Source organism: Bacillus rossius, chromosome 1 (genome assembly GCF_032445375.1).
Source record: "Bacillus rossius redtenbacheri isolate Brsri chromosome 1, Brsri_v3, whole genome shotgun sequence".
Classification (NCBI taxonomy): domain Eukaryota; kingdom Metazoa; phylum Arthropoda; class Insecta; order Phasmatodea; family Bacillidae; genus Bacillus; species Bacillus rossius.
The window spans coordinates 291,126,281-291,137,451 of NC_086330.1; positions in this window are offsets into that span (position 1 = coordinate 291,126,281).

The window sequence follows — 11,171 nt, forward strand, 5'->3', positions numbered from 1 at the left end:
ATGATAATATTATTTATATATAAATTTTATTAGTTTTCATTTTCTGACAGGCAGAATTGTTCACATGGTGTTGATTTGTTTTTTGATAAGTGATGATAATGGGTCAGGAAGATAATACATATGGGACAAAGAGGAGTCGTGGAATTGGCTGGAGTAAGAGTGTAAAACCCTGCTTTAGATCTCAATTTTGGTTTTTAGTTTGGTTGATTGAAAAATTTGTGGGGTTGACTCATTGGTAGGGACAAAATTATATGGTTAATTGCGATATAACCGTGATAACACCAAAAAGCAAGTTAATACACCAAGTGGACCGTTCAACTGATCGCCAAGGGTAAACAGAAAATCATATATCATAGACATATGAACAGTATATTGCGTGTCATTTTGCCTATGCCCACCACACTGTCATATGGCGCTACCCATTTGGCTTTAACTCGCGGACAATATATCACCCTGTTTTCAGCCCGGGCGACGCCTGGGATTGCAGCTAGTATATCTATATGTGTGTCCTACCTATTTCCGGAATATTTAAAACACATCTGGTAGTTAAGACCGTTAAACTCAAATTTATTTTATAAATTATAATATTGAAATGTAATTGCAGTCTGTTTATTACGAATGAAAGTTAGTTAAGTTTCCGCAAAACAGAAAAAAGGAGCGTCTCGCGGAGTCCCTGTCCACTTTCCAGGGTGCCCCACGGGTCACACTTCGGGAACCCCTGGGCTAACAGCACAACACAAACTAACATGCTGCGAACAAATGTTCTGTCTTCTAAAATTGTCATGAACAACACGCATAATGTCCATCCCATAGGCTGTAAAAAAAATTACAATTATTTTTCAATCGATATTGATAAATCTAGCATTAAAAGTTTTTAACATTTAACCTAATGTGTGTCCACCTGGTATGAAATATTCTAGTATCAACTATTTATTTCTTTTTCAATATTATAACTTATGAAACTAAGAATTTTAGTATTTTTAAAGTATTACATGAGAAATTGTTATTAAGGTAAAATTTTGATGTTGACGACTATAATCTACATACTCATCCGCGAAGAGTACATTTTAAATTAAATTAAGACAAACAATTTGTTTTTGATTAATTATAAATTCCAACAGTCTGAAAATCGATAATTTGAGTCAAATTACTTTATGTTAAGTGATTCAAATAAAGTTAACTTAAGTTGTATCCATATTTTTTTGTTTTATTTCTTCCTGGGGCGTAACACATAATCATATTTTCCGATATTCCTAATAAAATACAGCAGGGGTGAATACCAGAAGTACACCAAATTAGTAGCATCCTGCTTAGGAGCGGCTGTACCTTTGTTTACTTTTATCTACAGTATAAGCTGTCAGCTAACTGCAGAATCAGCTTCATTTTACATTAAATGTGTACGATGACAGGTGTTAAACACACCAGACTTCCCAGCGAGACCGCTACGGGATAATCTATCAGTTAACAAAAATGAGATGGATAAAAAGTTCAGAAAAATTACTTAAGCATAAGTAAAACTTAATTATTTTATAATGCACTATGATCGCAAGGCATGTCATCTATAAATCATGCCAAAAGATTGTTATATAATAATATTGTAATTAATGTAAAATAGATGATTAAGTATGATTACTGTGTTATTATAATATATGTTTATTGTTGAAAATTTAGTCATGTCGTGTTAGTATTAAATTGTTATTATATTAATTAATATTATATCGTACAGAAACTCGTGTTCCCTTACATAATGGATCAGAAAATATTCACAAAAATTTTAAGTTATTACAATTCAACTAGTTTTTCAAGCTGCAATGCATATAATGTTAACGAAACTGTGAACAGTTGAACTAAAAAAAATAAACTCCACTGACTTGTATTCGGATAACAATTGACTGGCGCAACCAACCATTGATATAATTTCATCGGTTCGTCCGTCAAAAGTATTAAGTTTGCCAAGCTTTTGACGGACGGACGGATGAAAATTTTCGAGCTCTCTTATTTGCTGCAGGTCACGTGGTTGACGGACGGATGACGGACGGAGGGGACGGGCTATTGTAACTCAGGTTTTAGTCACGTGTTAGAAAATGGTATGTAAATGGAACAGCGGCTCAGTCAAGCAGATGATTGGTCGCAAAATACACTTGTAACAGCGCGCGGTGTGTGGCGCAGGTTTCGGCGACCGTGCACGTTTATCATTCGTCACCAGTTATTACTCGAGTGGGGAAATGGCACACAGATAGAACAGCGTGTCTGTAACAGCGAGTGGCGTGTTGCGCAGGTTTCGACGGTCTTGTGCTGTTCAAATTAACTCATTGTTTGTAAATACATACGTAATTTTTTTTAATTAACTATAAAAATTGTTCAAATGCTTAAATTTAATGTTATTATTTTATATTTTTTCTACAAACGCAGAACGTTATATGCGGGAAGCATATATAAACACAAACATTAACATAGGGATATATGAAAGTAATCAAGTGAATAATTTTTTGAACTTAATAAACGGGAAAACATGTTACGCGGGAACGTCTTAAGCGAGTTTTACTGTACATCATTTTCTTTCAATTTAAAAGAGTCCTTCCTTCCATCAACACTCTTCATTGCCATCACTTCTACATCTTCACCGTCCAAAACATTCTGAACGACACACACATACCGATAGTTCACAGTTTGTCTTTTCCCACCCTTGAAGATTACCAAAACATAATCACCTGAGCTATATGATTGTAGAGTTTCCACTTGAATGAAATTGCCTTCTACTTCTCCTGCAATATCTATGTCATCTAGGCTATCACCACTATCTATCCATTCCTCCTCCTCTTCTTCTTCTGTGTCTGAAGTTTTGTTTTCCTTTGCTTTCTTTCCTGCTACTACTGATATTTTCTTTTTAGATTTGGGCCTACTTTTCACGGCAGTAGCCTTTTCTTTTTCATTTTTTTACTCTTCCGATGTAATGACTCTAGCATGAACATCAATTTTTCTCCTCGTTGTACTGGCCATGCTGGTGCGCTTGATTCTCTTAAGAAGTATAGATTCAAAATTACAGCCTACGGCTGTATCACCTTTGGAAGTTGATGGCATTTCATGAGCAGGTGTTCCGTTAGGCCTATGTATTAATTCAGATCCATTCAAATCAAGGTGCTCATTTTCTGGGAAGACAATTGGTTCTCTGCAGCCTTCTAAGTACTTCTTCAGATTTCTGAATCCAAACGCTCAATAGGGTATTCAGTTCGGTCACAGCGAAATATATCAGTGGTTTTGAACCCAGAAATAATATTTCCTGGATGAAGTCCTTCGAACCAAATAGAATAAATGAGGTCCACAAATTCACTCTTCGTTAAACGTCTTTGATTCTCTCGCTGCCAAGCTAAAATGGTTTCATTCCACTTAGCTTTCAGTGGCCCAAAGCAGCACTTGTCTAGCGGCTGCAGCAAATCTGTGGTATGAGGTGGAAGCTTTAAAATAGTAATTTGGTTACTTCTGGCAAATTCAATAGTACCTGGCTCCATGTGAGACATGTGTCCATTGTAGATCATAAGGATGGGTCTTTCTTCAACAACTTCTGCAAATTTTCTCATGTATGAGCCAAATACTACAGATGTCATGTAACCTTTTTCAGTGTTGGCATAAAAGGTACCGGGGATGTCATTTGTTCCCTTCCAAGAAGACCACATATTTCCTGATGAAAATATAAGTGGCAGAAGCACTCTTCCCACTGCTGAACAGCATGCCAAAACAGTAGTATTTTTTTTACCACTTCCTTGTATTGTTTGGTGTGCTTTCTGGCCTAATTCCACACATGTTGTGGTTTATCTGAAAGACCTAGATCATTTATTATCCCTTCAACGATGTCATAAAAGTTGTATATGATGTAAGGTTCTGAAGTTGCCTTCCGTCTACTAGCATCTAATGCCTCTAGTTTTTTTAAATTTAGCTTGTTCCTTTGGCAGAAACCTCGGAACCAATCACTTCCTGGAATGCCATTCCAGAAAGGTGTACAAATATTATTCTCTACAATGAAATCAGCAACTACTGAAATGACTTCATTCTTTGTAAGTGCAATCCCCCATTTTGCCAAAGTCCGAAGGTGGTTGTCAGCTCTTTTTCTTGGTTTTGAGTCAAGGCTGTCTTCCTCCCTGTTTTTGTGAAACCTTTATTAATAAGTCGTCTTGAGAGTAAGGATTTGTCTATGCTATAATTTTTGGCCGCTTCCCGGATTGAACATTTTCCTGATTGTATATCAGACAAAGCATGATCTAAATCTTCTTCTTTGTATTTTTTTTCCTTTCTTCTGATAATTTTGCGGCATCTTGTTAACTCGAGTAGCTTCTGGAATTACCTAAAGCAAAGTAAGGTTAGACATTACCTTTTATCATTAGCTTGGTGAGAATATGAGAGAGCATATAGGCTAACTTATTACTTAATTACTTTGTTCTTAAATATCCAAAATAACTGGTGTTATAATTTTTAAATTGCATAGGATGTAATTCTACTAATTTTTAAATTGCATAGGATGTAATTCTACTATCAATATAATTTACTGTATAGTCTGATGAAAACAACACAAATGCATAGCCTAGTAGTACAAATTTGGTAAACCAACATTTTTGGTACGGTAACATAGTTTAAAACTTTATCTTATTTTAAATGTGTATGGTTTTACAATTATATAGAAATAGACTAACAAATTCTTAACTATTCTATTTGAAGTAACTTCAAGTATCCTTAAGCAAACTAACCTCCAAATAAAACTACAAAAATTATGATTTTGCTGGTCCAAGATGACAACTGAATGTCTCAAAATTACCCCAGTCGCTGTCTCAAAATTTCCCTCATAACTTTCACCATGAATAACTAATATCTCAATTGGTGTAAAGCTTCCTGTTTTGCGTAGTTTAATCTTAAAAGTCTAGAATTTTTAGTGCCACCATTACCATTGCTCTGACTATTATAGTTTCAAAAATTTACAAAAAGTAGTTTTCAGGGGGGAAAATTGTATGTGTTTGGCAACCAAATTTTTACTACAATACTATTAGATTTTATTCATTGCAGGTAACTGATATTGCCATTCGGCATACAAACGCAGATTTATAAATTATAAAAACAAATCTTTTGGATACTTAACATTAAAATTTTACACTGTCTCATAATTACCCCACAGCGCCCTATTTGATTATATCTGAAAGCCCATTTACCACAATGTTAGGATTAGGCCCCCCTTCCAAGTAGTGCATATTTAAATCATGAAATCCAGTGTATTATGATTGTCCTTTATTAATACAGGATATTAACAGCAATATTTACTCCTTAAAACATTGTGGTTTTAGTGATCCAGTAAAATTATATGGTAAATAAATGCTACTCTACTGCAAGTAGTATGTCACTTAGTAATGTTATAAGTGATTTTTATTGTGTAGAAGTTTGTAACTCGCCCTCCACGATGAACTCCGCCTGTTGCTGTCCTTTGCTCCGGCTGCTACCGGGTGCATACGAGAATGGTTGTGGGGTTTAGTGGAATAAAATTCTTGTAGTATTGTAAATGGCCGAGCACGTAATTTGGCTGCAATGGCTCAGCTTTTACTTAAGTTTGTCTCTAATTTGAACATACAGTACAACCCGATTATAAAATTCCCGTTTGTAACATTTTCCCCCCTATAACACCATAATTTCATGGTCCCGTCATTTCTCCATTTATCACAATGCTTTAATTTCCCGCCTGTAACAATATTAAAATTTTTACATTCCTGCCTTTAACGTTCAAATTTGCTCTGATAACTGCCACAATTTTCAGTTTCCCTTCCTTCAAAGTCATAATTTAGAGCGAAACCATAGCTAGAAAATACAGCACGCACAAGGTCATTAGATACCAGGTCGTCTCAACAGAAGAAAAACGAGTTTGGTCGTTCGGGTGTTTCCGTGATATGACGTATCCGCTAGACCTTCAAAGTAAACAAAACTGTGAAATTGCGTGCTTGTTTTGATTTTGTTTTCGTGCTGTGGTTTAGTAATGTAAAAATGCCTGCTGTTGAGAAGAAATTGGTTGCTTCATTTGTAAGAATAAGGACTTTTTTAAGATTGAATCATTTCAATCGACAGCTAAGTAAAAAACGTGTTGGAAGAAGCAGCAACAAAGTGTGCAAGAAAATGAAAAAAATTGTAACATAAATAGTAGGCTAATAGATTTTTTGAAGGAAGTGTCATTTAATTTAGATTTAGCAGAAAAAATTGTGGGGTGTGTTTGGAGTGATAGTAATCTTTTGTATTTCATATGAAATAATTTACATGTAAATTACAGTCATGGATAATTTCAGAATGTGTGTTTGCTACAGAATTGTTTAACAAAAACTTATGACTCTGTTGGATAGAACTTCTAAAACTGTTTGACAGGACTAAATGTTATTGGATGTATTATGTTTGTAGGAAAACAATAAGGCTCCTGATATTGCTCATCGTTTATTGAATAAAAGCATGTTTGATGTGAACCACACCTAATGAACTTCATTTTCTGGTTTAATGAATTTGTCATTGCTTTGTTTATCTTAAAATAGCAAACATTCCATAGCTTGTCAGATCACTCATTCTTTCATTGTATTGTTTTCTTTCTCAGGTTTTTCACTAAATTTAAACTAAATAAATAACTCTGGACATATTGCAAAGAGTTGTCCCTTGTTACATTCACAAGTAATTGTCTATGTTCTTATTATATTTACATATTTGTGCATTTTATAATTTTTAATATGTATTGTGGTCATAATTGGGCCACAGTGATTTAATTCAGTTTAACAAAAAAAAAACCTGAACCTAACCGCAGTTGTTTTCAACATGAATAGAAAATATGTAGCATATCAAACTAAGTAATTCAGATGCATGGAAAAGTTACAAATGTGTTTGTATACTTATGTAACAAGCAAGTGCACCCATGTGATATTTTTAAGGGGGGGGGGGGGGAGTGAGATCTGGAGGTATATGGTGTTTTAAATATTTTGGAAGACAAATGGTTATTTGTAAGTAGGTACATATATTTAAAATCTTCTACGTGAAAATATTTCAGTGTTGGACGACTTATACATAACTACATTTTTGTTTTTCTCTGTCAAGGAGGGGGGGGTGCTTTGCCCCAGGTATGGGTGCCCATGGTAACAAGTAATAATCTAGTGATGTAAAATATGTCTTGTTAGCTCCAAATGAAGTATTTAGGGAGTCATGCTTAGTTTTACCTCAATTTATAACATGTATTTGTCTACCACACACCAAAATTTATACTAAGCATCATCATCCACTGTTTCCAGCCTGTGGCTGGGTCAGCCAAGTGGGTCTTGTGACTTTGTCCATTTAACAATCACATTAAAGTGTGATAATAATGAAAGCCTTGCAGTTTATATTTTATTCGTACAAATATATAGTAATGTATGTGTGTGTATGTATATATATACACACACACATACATATGCCATATAAATTTCAGAGATAAAGAAAATATGGTATTAATTTTCATGGCTAGCTGCCACACTAATTCTTTTTATCCAGGATTTTGTGCGAAATGACTTTTATAAAAAAAAACTAATGGCAACAGTATAATAAATAAATTTAACATTTAATAGAGGTGGTATTAACCAAAATGTAAATAATGTTATATCATTTACATAAATATCTTGGTAACAAAATTTATTTATGTACATATTTCATTAAGGAGACTTAACGCTAAACCATTTGAAACTTTGCAAATATTTAAAATTAAAGAAATATTAAATTACTTTTTATGTAAATTAATGTAATAAATGATCAGCTACAAGTTGGGAAAACAATTCATACACATTTGCATTGAAAAAAGCAATTAAAGCAAAATAGTAATGAGATAATGCCTGTAGTAAAAAATAAAGTTTTGTGTATTTTTTGTCAGCTTTTTATTTATCTTTCAAATATGTGTTCATTATAAAACATACTTAAAGTGCCTATTTATGTTGATGAAATATTTAGAGAGAAAAATCATGTCAATTGATGTAATTTGTATGACAGAACATAGTGACTGATTGTATTTCTTTTATAGCTTCTTACTCACCACAATTTATAATAGGCATAAGTAAGTGTAGATTATTATGGATTACCTATATATTTTGTTAAATACTGAATTTTGATGTAATGAATTATGTTCTGGGATCAGATTTTGAGTGTTGAAATATTTCTGATGAATTATTTTGAGAAAAATTACCTTGTTACTGTTTCTAGCAGTAAAGAATTATGATGAGAGTATACAGACTGCATCTAATAAAATGAAAAACAATTTAAGATATGGATAAATGTGTTATGTGCATGAAAAATAATGAAAATCTGATAAATTAATGGTGACTTCGAAATGCAAATCATCAATATAATCACGAGTACATTTAGTAATAAATTTAATAGTCACAAAAATAAATATTGCAAGTTTTAAAAGATGTTACACTCCTAGGATATAAACACTTACCTACAATGAAATATTTTTCACAGTAAATTATTATGTTTATTTGGCTCAGTGGTTTGTACGTAGTTATGGATTACAAGTTTCCAGGTTTAAATCCTGTCACTTAAGAATTATTTTAAGTAGGTACATAAATTTTTACTACATTTTAACACACTAGAGTTATAGAGGATTATATTATTGATGGTTATTTGTTCACATAATTGTTGTAATTACTATTATAGCTTGGTCATTTTTCACTAGGTCTTACAACATTTATATATTTTTTGCTTGTAACAAAAAATTAATCTTACAAACACAATCAAGGAGATTAATTACGAACATGTAAATAAACATTTATATTGATACAAATTAAGTGTATATGTTTGTTTGCATGCTGTTTTTTTTTATTATTTTTTTTATACAAATGTACAATTTTATTCTACACAAATAAAGTTTTGCACATTTAACCTTTGAAACTAGAGGAATGTCACTGTCTACACATTTAAAAAACCTGCCTCTTTTTCTACCTCTTACAGCAGAAGTTTGGCATTTTGTGGTGAAATTTTTTGTAACTAACAGTTCAAAATATGATTACTACTGTGAACATCTGATTACAAAATACAAAAACTATTCTCATGCTCCATCTTCTACCAGTAGTTTAATTTTCTGACAAATTAAAAAAAATATATTTTTTTATTCTAGTTACTCTCGTTCAAAAAAAAATTATGTTTGTCTAAACTGCAAATGATGTTTATGTGATACTGTTTCTCATTACCGGCTTAGTACAATTTTACGTTCCAATGTTAAGAGATGAAATAAAATTACCCAGCGATGTATCATGTAATAAAGACTTTGAACAATGGTTTGTGATATTTGTGTTTTAAGCCACATATTTGCGGACCACTTGTTGGAAAGTATCACAAGGTAGGAATAAAGTGTTTGAGTGTTTTAGGCATGTTTTCTTCCAGAAGAAGTGTTCAGGTAAATCAGAAACTGAGTATGCCTTACTGCCTGCACTATGGTGCGTAAGTAGTGGCCGTAGTGGGAAAGGAGCATATTTAGGAATACCAGCTTGGAAACATGTACCTGCCAAGAATGCCAAAATACCAAAATATTTTTATCATGGCAAATGATCTGGGAGTTTGTTTTGCAATTTTAATTTGAGATTTTATATCAAAATTTAATTAATAGTATATGTGGTAATTTTGGAGACTATTAGTTTTTGGTAAATAAGTTGAGTAAGGATTAAAATGAAAGAATTTAAGCAGGGAAATACATATTTTTTAAAGAATTAATTACTTTAAAAAAATAATTGTGTTATTATTGTACTCTAATAAATCTTTCACTTAGAGCTACCATTTTTCAGAATTACAGATCCTAGTTAACCTAGCAAACCTTTCACATAGTGATCATTTACCATGTTACTTAGGAGTTACCATTCTTAAGAATTACAGCTGATGGAAAGGGACATGGTTAATAGTAGGCCAGACAGCTTTAGAGTGCAGTTTAATTTTTTTACTTAAATTAATAATTATAAATGACAGGTCTGTAAGAAAATTTTCTATGCAAAATTACTAGCTCACTTAATATTAAATTAATGGTAGGAAGAGGGAGTGGTGACATGGAGTACATACCACAGGGGAGTGCCATGGGGCCCTTGCTGTTCATAATGAAAGATGTCTGGGAAAGCATGATGAGTAGATTAAAAAAAAAAAAAAAAATAGTGGACGGTGAAGAAGGGAGTAGGGGTCTGGGGTTAACTGCTATGACACTAAAGGAGAGAAATAAAAGTCAATGAAAAGGCATCTTCCATGCTGGTGATAACCAGATATGGAATACGCCACAGGAATTTGGGACTCGTACCTAGCGATGGACATTTAAGAGTTATAAAGGTACAATGCAATGTAGTGAGATAAGTGACAACAAATATCGGAGGAGAAACGATGACGGAAGAAGGAAGATGCATAGACCATCAGTGATGATGATGGAGCTTGTGTGGGACACACTGTAAAGGAGGAGAAAGAAAGAATGGTGAAATAGTTTAAGGTAATTAAAGGGAGGGGATTTTGGAAAGCTGACAGATAGGTAAAGGGCAGAGGGATCTGTTACGCCCCTAGTGTCTTAAAGAATAATTAAGTAATTAGATAAAAAGATTTGGAAACTCTGAATACTGGGGCCCCTCAATTGATAGCTATAAAAGTCAACAACAGAGGCGACACTAGGAGCAAACAAAGAAAATTTAGAGACTCCCTACGAACACTTGGGAGAAAAAGGATCGTTATTATATATTAAATAAATAAAAACAACTGTTACGTCTATAGACTTCCTTATTTTATTAATCATTGTTCTTTCTTTTTTTATAGATTAAATTTTCCTTAATAACATCTGTTTTTCATTGATAAGTGATCTTATTTAAATTCCTCACAATTACAATTATTATATTATATTCTTTGAACTTATCTCCTATCGGGCCGGCCCTGAATGTTTAACAAAAATAACAATACTTAAGCACATTAATGAAATCAACATTGGTAACTTTAAGGGTTGTACATATAGTCCTTGCAAAACATAATATAAATTTCTTCTCCTCGACTTGCTTTTACTGTCCGCTGTCTTAACTGGGTTACACTATTTTTTTTTTGTTGAGTTCGTGAATAGAATAATAGAATAATGCGGGTATCACCCGGGGCTGTAGGTAGACGGTGAGCGAGGTAGTTGGCCTAAAGTTGGT